This window comes from Leopardus geoffroyi, chromosome C3 (assembly GCF_018350155.1).
Source record: "Leopardus geoffroyi isolate Oge1 chromosome C3, O.geoffroyi_Oge1_pat1.0, whole genome shotgun sequence".
In the NCBI taxonomy this organism is placed as follows: domain Eukaryota; kingdom Metazoa; phylum Chordata; class Mammalia; order Carnivora; family Felidae; genus Leopardus; species Leopardus geoffroyi.
This window is the reverse complement of record NC_059338.1, coordinates 125,804,079-125,812,792: the sequence shown is the minus strand read 5'-3', so window position 1 is coordinate 125,812,792 and position 8,714 is coordinate 125,804,079. Positions and strand designations below refer to the sequence as shown.

The 8,714-nt window shown below is 36.3% G+C and overlaps 1 pseudogene; it reads left to right on the top strand.

The window, feature by feature from the left end:
• Nucleotides 1–7,089: 7,089 nt before the first annotated feature.
• On the top strand, nt 7,090–7,270 carry LOC123587145 (annotated as a pseudogene).
• The last annotated feature ends 1,444 nt before the right edge of the window (nt 7,271–8,714 follow it).

The following is an 8,714-nucleotide window of genomic DNA, read 5'->3' as shown; positions in this document are numbered from 1 at the left end:
GTCTTATCTGATTATATGCATGTATAGTTGACATTTTTTGAATATTAATCATACTTTGAAAGAGCAAAAAATAGATTCTTTTTCATTCTAGGTATTGCTGGCTTCTGGGTAATTATTGAACAGAATGATTTTTTTTTCTCAAATTTACCACATAAAGGAAGATCTTCCCTGTTTTCCTTCCAATCAAGATTCTAAGTATATCGCTATCAGCAACTCTAGTATAAGCACCATTGCTTTTATGTTTCACATAAATTCTGTTTTTAAAAAATGATGGTTCTGATGTTTGTGAAGATCAGCCCATCCTGGTTCTTCAGTAAGGCAATGTGATGAGTGGTCCTGGCTTTCTGAAATGCCAACGAACACCTGTGAAATGAATTATGTTGGAATTCCAGGCATTTCAGGTGGTATCCTGAGAATATGCACCAACAGGGCATGCTGAGAATATGTGCCAACAGGGCAAGAAGAATAGAATCTGTAGAACTGTCTTCATGCTTATCTGAGGACCATAAATCCCCACTTGCTATGCCCTGTCCTCCCATAAAGATAAGCATGAGAGAGGCATGTGAGTCCCCATTTATGTCTAAATCTATGGGTTTCCAAATCACCAAATGCCATGAGATGATTGTTCTTTATTTATCACTGCAGACTTTTATGATTAGACACCTCTTCTGCCTCTGACAGATACACTGCAGCAGCTACTTGCAAGTTAATTTTTAAATGGTAAATGTCTGTGCAGAGCTAGATTTACTGGGAAACAAAATTAAAACTTTTATTAAAAACTGCCTATGTGGCAGAATTTAATTTAATGGGTAAATGTAGCATTAAGCTTTTTTTTCAAAGCCTCTGAGGAAACATATTTGTCTCCCCTAAATAAGGTGTTCTCATTAACATTCCTGTGATATTAGCTAATAACAGGTGACTATGGGACTTCTTTTGGAATAGAAAAAAAGCAAATCACAATAGCTAACATGGCCAACAACCTTTTGAAAATAAATACTTCTCAATATATCATTAAATATTCAAAATTATTTGACAAATAATTTTCCTTTAAAAAATGACACAATTTTCAAGGTTTTCTCATGGCCTGGTCATCTGATGATCCTACTAAATTAAGACTCACCTTTGTGGTCAGAGAATTATTATTTTGGCATCATGATACATAGTAATATAACGATATATATCGCTTTCTCTGTATATTTTCTTTCTTATTTCTGAAATTAGACTTTAGAAACCAGCTTATATGATTCTGTTTATATTTTTAGGCTATTAATTAGACAAAATATTGATAAAGAAGGGAATTTCTGGTAAAGGAAAGAGATATTTCTTCCACACACATGCTTTTTATCTTAAGACCCTTAACTGTAAATTTTTCTTCTGCTCGACAAATGTGTTGTCATCTGCCTTGATGGCCTTGCCCAACATGTATACTAAGGCACGCCCTAGTGAAGTGGTCTGAGTCATTAGTGGCATGTGGGTTTCCATTACTCGAATTAGTGACTCAAATGGAACTTCTTGCATAGAAAAATAAAGTCCCCCACCCCAAATTCTTCTGCTAATGGCTGTAGGAATTTAATGATTTCACTATGTTCATTATCACTGCCATTGTAAAGCACCAGTATCCCAGCAGCAAACCAAGAGAAGACTGTAACATGAGATCATAATTTCTAGCATAAATCAATCAGATCAAAAGAGGTTGGAGAGGAATGCAAAAAGTATTCTTGGACTATGTTCAAAATCCAATCATGACCAGTAATGCTCTGATTTACAGCATCTCCTGTCTGCTTGCTCTCTCATTTAAATGACCTATGCTTCCTTTTTAGAGTAAATGCTGGAAAGATTTCAAATACGACAACATTCAACAGGAAGGAAGACATAAACAAAACCCAAATGGGTACTTGACAACCTTAATGCCTAAGCAACGTGGGTCAGAGTTCACTAGGTTATTTAATCCAGCCATGCAAACTGGTTTATGTCTAGGGTCTGAAATAAATCAAATTGATCCTAAAGAAAATGGGACGTTGGCTCTAAAAACAAATCTCCCCTTATTCCCTGGAATATGGAAGTTCATTCTGACTCTAGGACTTTGCATTCTCTGTTCTTTTTGCCTGGAATGCTTTTCCTTATAATTTCTCACTCATAATTCAAGCATCAGTGCAAAGGTTGGCATCCCTAAGAAATGTTCTCTGACTGAAGCCCCTCATTCATTTGCCTCTGTTTTACTTTTTCCATAACAGTTCCTACTGCAAGAAATTATCTTAAGTATTGATTTACTTGATTTTTTGTTTATTATCAGTCTCCCTTTCCTCACCAGAATATACATTCTGTGAAGACAGGTACCTTTATCTGTTTTGCTCATCATTGTTTCCCAATGCTTTGAAGAGTGCCTGACATGGAGGCACTAAATAAGAGTGTGTATAATAAATGAATGAGAAAGAATGAGTATCTAGAGACAAAAATCCGTTACTTCCATCCTAGTGTATTTGGCACTGAGTGAATGAAAGGCTGAAGTCATTCATTTGGTTTCTATGAAAAAAAAGCATTACTTTAAAATGAAATATGATAATTATCAAAAGAATAAATTGTAGTAAAATGGGTAATATGGATAAAACTTTAACTATTACCATCCTGGAAGTTATTGTGATCATTTGTGATGCTGGGCTCAGTACAACATCAATAAAATGGGTCTCCTGAATTCCAGGACTAGGTTGGCTTGAGTGCATTAACAACGTCAAGAAATTCTGTGAATTTCTGTCAATATTTCACAGAAAGGCTGGTTTTCTTTCCATGCTTGGCTCTCTGGGAGGGAGGAGGCAATGTCGCATGGTGATTAGGTGTTGGACACTAGATTTAGTGGTCATGGTTTATTCCAGCTCTCTAGAAAAATGACTTTTGAGTTACTTTACCTCCCCAAGCTTCTTTTTCATCTGTAATCATACAATACATACTTATGTCTTAGTCTGCTTGGTGCACTATAACAAAATAACCACAGACCGAGTGCCTTAAATAAGAAAGATTAATTTCAAACAGTCTCAAGGCTGGGAAATCCAAGATCAGACTGTCAGTATGGTCATATTCAAGGTGAGGGTTCTCTCTCTGGCTTACAGTCATCTTCTGGCTGTGGCTTTAAATGGCAAAGAGACAGACAGAAGATTGGAAGCAATCTTTCTGACCTCTTTATCTAAGGGCACTAACCCTACCATGAGGACTACCCCCTCATCATCTCATCTAAACCAAATACCACCTAAAGTCCCCACCTCCAATACCATCAAATTGGGGGTTAGGGCTTCGACATATGAATTTTGGAGGAACACACTCAGCCCATGACATCTCATGGATGTGTTATGAGCTTACATAAAATAACACATGTGCAGTGTTTAGGGCATTTTGAGTATATTATAAGCACTCTAAAAGTGTTAGCATCTATTAGTAAAACACATAGAATGTTAATATGTTTTATACAGGATTCATAGAGAGTTTCTGAAGTAAAATGTAGATAGAAAGCTTATATGTTACATGTGAATTTTATTTCAGTTCAGGAAAAAATATGGTGATCCTATCACTTCACTTTCTGATTAAGATTCAGTTCATTTCAGGTGGTGAAACACATCATTTGGTTTACATTTACTAGCCAAGGATGATAAGGATGTGGTCCACTTTAGGGCCAAAGCAAGGGTTGTGGAAGGACAAATGGTAATCACCAGCTCTGGCTGGAGTTGCTTTGATTAACTCCCTGTGAGCTCAATAGACCGAAAAAAAAGCTTTTAAAAATGGTGCTTTTGAAACCAATTCACACATTTTGGTTAATGATCACCAGCAGAGATGATGCAGAACAAAATACCCTCAGGGAACCCTGGTAATTTTTCAGTGGATGCTCAAGAATTGACACGAAGAAAGCACTAGACAAAATTATGTGCAAGTACTAAATGGCAGTTAGAATCCATGACTTGAGAGGAAAAAATACCCACGTAAATATATGTCCCAAACTGGGAGAAAATCAGTATAAGAAGCCACGTGTTTTCCCTTGATATTGACACATATAACTAGAGGGAAGTCCCCTCACTTCCCAGAGCCACGGTTCCTAGAACTAACTTTATAAGTATTCAAATAATATAGGGACACCTGCGTGGCTCAGTAGGTTGAGCTTCAACTCTTGATTTCTGCTCAGGTCATGATCCCAGAGTCGTGGGATCAAGCCCTGCACTGGGCTCTGCACTGAGGGTGAAGCCTGCTTAAGATTCCCTTTTTATCTCTCTCTGCCCCTCTACCACACTCACACTCTCTCTTTCAAAAATAAAAGTAAATAGGGGTACTTGGGTAGCTCAGTTGGCTAAGTGTCTGACTCTTGATTTCAGCTCAAGTGCTGATCTCATGGTTCGTGGGATCAAGCCCCGCATGGGGCTCTGTGCTGACAGTGTGGAGCTTGGGATTCTCTCTCTCCCTCTCTCTCTGCTCCTTCTCAGCTCTCATTCTGTCTCCCTCTCTCTGTCTCTCTCAAAATATTTTTTAATTAAAAAAACAAAAAAAAAATAAAAGTGAATAAATAAGTAAATATTCAAATAGCATAGAAAGCATACTGTTGAGATATAAGGACTCAAAATGGAAAAATTAGTAATGACCCCAATTTTGTTTATATATTTGTATTTTTAAAACCTGGAAAATACAGCAGCATGCTAAACAAGAGGTCCTGGTATGATAATAGAAGCGAGTTTATTCCCTACTTTGTTAGGAAACATATGATTTGCTAATGAACATGTACTATTTTTATGATGAAAAAATTGCAAACTTTATTATAAAATTTTACAGCAACCTCATAAGTCAGGTAAAACAATGCTTATTTAAAGAATTTTTCAGTATTGGTATACTGTATCACAAGGAACTGTTTTCTCTTCATTGTTATCTGTGATGGTTACATCTAGATCATAAACTCCAAATTAGTAAAGGCAAAGGTTAGTCAAGCTGGCTCTATGATATTTGAGCTGTACGACATTTGTCCAATTTTATGACCTCTCTGTTTCCAGTTTTTTTCACGTATAAAATAGTAACAATTATACCGCCTACCTCAAAGAGTTGTGTCAAAAGACGGTAATAAGATCGCCTATTCCATTGGGTCACCAATTTGGTGAAGGATTTAGACTGAGACTAACACATAGTGAAAACTATTTAAATGTTATATGATGATACTGATGATGATGGTGCTGGTGGTGGTGGTGATTGCCTAGGGACTAATGTCATGGTCCTCAAAAGTTAGACAAAGTCCTGCTGTTTTGAATTACTTTTGTGATCTTAAATTATGTAACCACTTAAGATTGAGTACATACCCTTATCTGCTAGAAGGGAACGATGATAGCAACCACTTGGCATCTTGTGAGAGTTAAGTGTGAATGTGCATGTATGGTGTGATTAATATGCAATCTGCCAAGCCCCTTCACATTCAGAGCAAAAGGATACCATCAGAGTTGGTACAATTCCTACAGGGTAGCATCATGCTTACCCAGTGTAGTTTCTCCTGTGTTACAAACTGAGATTGGGTTTAGTATAATTATGATGGGATTTATTTTTCTAAAAGGATCAAAGACAAGGTCATACTGATAGAATCTTCCCTCCCTGATACAAATGCAGAGTGTACCATTTTTGAGCAAACATGATACAGTCCTGGTGAAATATACCAACATCCTGGAGATTTGGTAAGAAAGTTAGCCATGGCTAATTTGAAAGGAATTCCAGTTTGAGCTAGAACCAAACCTTCAGATCTTCTAGAAAGCCCACAGCATTGTACAGAGCTTGTGATAAAGCCTAAGAGACGTTTTTTTTTTTTTTTTAATTTATATATTTATTTTGAAAGAGAGAAAGAGAATGTGAGTGAGCAGGGGTGGGCAGAGAGAGAAGGAGAGAGAAAACCCCCAGCAGGCCCCAAGCCATCAGTGCAGAACCCAAGGTAGGGCTCAATCCTACAAACTGCAAGATTACGACCTGAGCTGAAATCAAGAGTTGGACGCTTGACTGTCTGAGACACCCAAGCGCCCACTGAGGAGACCTTCTTGAGGTGCTCCTCTTACAGTGCCCCTGTAGCGTCCACAGTACTGAAATGGACCAAGAGGATGAATCTTTAATTCATGTGGAGAGTAATGGAGTTTCCAAGGAAGCAGGAAGAGATACCAAACTGAGGGATTTTGAGAGAAGGATGTATGCTGGTAAAAGAGAAACTTGGAAGAGAAAGACAATGAGGATAAAGGAAGCAGACATTTCTTTTTGGAATGACTTCTTGATCATGAACCAGGCAGTACCTACCCAAGAAAAGTGCACTCTTTACCCCGATAATCATACGTTGAAATACCTATCGTGGACAGATAGACATATATAGAAGAATGTAGAAGACATATATAAAAACATGTAAGAGTTTTCACTGCCACATTGTTGTAATAGTAGAACAAGGCAATGGTCTTCATTTCTACGAAGAGGACAATAGTTAGGGAAGCTGAGAATATTGACAGTATGGAATTCGGCAATCAGACAACAAAAAGACATAAAACACATCCAAATTGACAAGGAAGAAGTCAAACTTTCACTATTTGCAGATGACATGATACTTTATATAGAAAACCCAAAAGACTCCACCAAAAAATTGCTAGAATTGATACACAAATTCAGTAAAGTTGCAGAATACAAAATCAATATGGAAATCTGTCGCATTTCTGTACACCAATAGTGAAGCAGCATAAAAATATATCAAAGAATTGATCCCACTTACAATTGCACCAAAACCCATAAGATACCAAGGAATAAACCTAACCAAAGAGGTAAAAGATTTGTACTCTGAAAATTGTAAAACACTTATGAAAGAAGTTGAAGATGACACAAAGAAATAGAATATTTAGAAATTTAAAAAATGCATTAACCTGAAAAAAATCTTAGCAAGCAAAATGCAACCATTAAAATCATTTTTGTGAAGAATGATTAATGATATGAAAAATATATACATGTATAAATATATATGTATGCATATATATGCAGAAAAGTAATAAACAGAATTACACAATACAGTATAATCTCAGTGACATAATTTTTAAATTGCATAGAAAAGAAGAACCAAGCTTTGTGCAGTGGCAGAATCATAGCCAATGAGGTTTATCTGAGGCGCGGTTATTGCTAATAGAAAAAAAGAACCAAAACATAATACCCATTAACAATGTTGCTTATGTTGCTTCCCAGTGAGGAGTTGTTGATTGATTTTTCTGCTCATTTACCCGCTGAACCTCTGCTCTAAAAGATGCAGACCTCATAGGTGATTAAAGGCACAGAAGCGATCTTCATGGAAAGTGCCAAGAATGTTCAACATCCATACCAACTATATAAGGCAGTTCTTCTGACCCTGACCATGGTTCTTCTTCATACTGTTGCTGAAGTCAAGACAATGCTCTATTTTAGAGTTTAGAGGAGAAGCGATATGTTACCAGTATCCAGAGGTATTTTTCTGAGCATCCCTTCATGGTGGAGCTGATTAGACTGTTGTGGCTCCACCTGTAATTACTGGCTGCATTTTGTGAAGATTAATTGATATGTCATTAGCAGGGAGAGAAATAGACTGGAGCATGCACAGTTCCACTGTAGGTGGAAATTACTTCTGGAGTGAAGATGCCACTGAATATTTTATCCTTCTTTCCTTGTTTTATCTCTCAATAAAGTCTAGAAAACTTTGGAGTTTCTTCTGAATATTCCAACTTGATTATTTTTATTTATATTCATTAACTTTTATGCCTTTGCCATCTCCAATAATTCTTGTTATTAAATCCCTCCAACCCCCTCTGCCTTCACTCAAAACTCTTGGACCTACCCCCAGTAAGGAGTGAGACAGGAAGTCAGCATACACATTTTCATTTTTTCCCATTTCATGCCAAGAGCATGCTTCACTTTAATAATCAAGAAAACAGGTGATACACAGTCAACAAAACAATCACAAAGTAAAATTCTAAAAACATAAGGTGACTGAAGGTTTTCCTCAGAATTAGAAAGAAATATATTTTTATATATACATAAAATAAAAACAGACTTTTATACACAGATAAGTTAACTTGGAATATGCCTGGAGTCAAACAGAAATTTTAAAAAATTTATTCTAAGTTCTTTCACTTACATGTCCAACTGAATACATTTTGAAGTAATCTTTCATTGACAACTGACTTTCTATATAATTCCTGAGTCTATTAACTAGGGCTAAGCAAAGATTTTTTTTAAAAATGCTGTTGAATCCACTTACCTTATTCAAAGATGCCAAAAGCAGAGTCTACAGGTTTACAGGAATTACTGATCTGTATGCAATAATCATGAAAAATTCTCCCTGAACCCAATAAAATACTTATTAATAGAATCATAAAGTCATTGTTTTATTTCTAAATTCAATTGAGGACTCAGTGGAAAATTTTTAGCATTCTTGTTATTTTCTTACTATTTCAGAAAACAACTTTATTTTTATATCTCCCTCCTGCCCTTGATCTTTCTTGTGATCATAACATGTTGCAGAAAGCTTTCTTAGCATCTCATAGCTCATAAGGCAACTTTTAGGAGGAGGAAAAAGAATGTTCCTTGTTGTAACAATTTCAGGGACATTCTTGTCATTTCCAGATAGAATTTTTGATAAACCATAAAACATTTTCTAACTGAATTTCAGTTGTTCATCTTCCTCCAGTCATGTTGCCCAACACCTACTTAAATGTCTG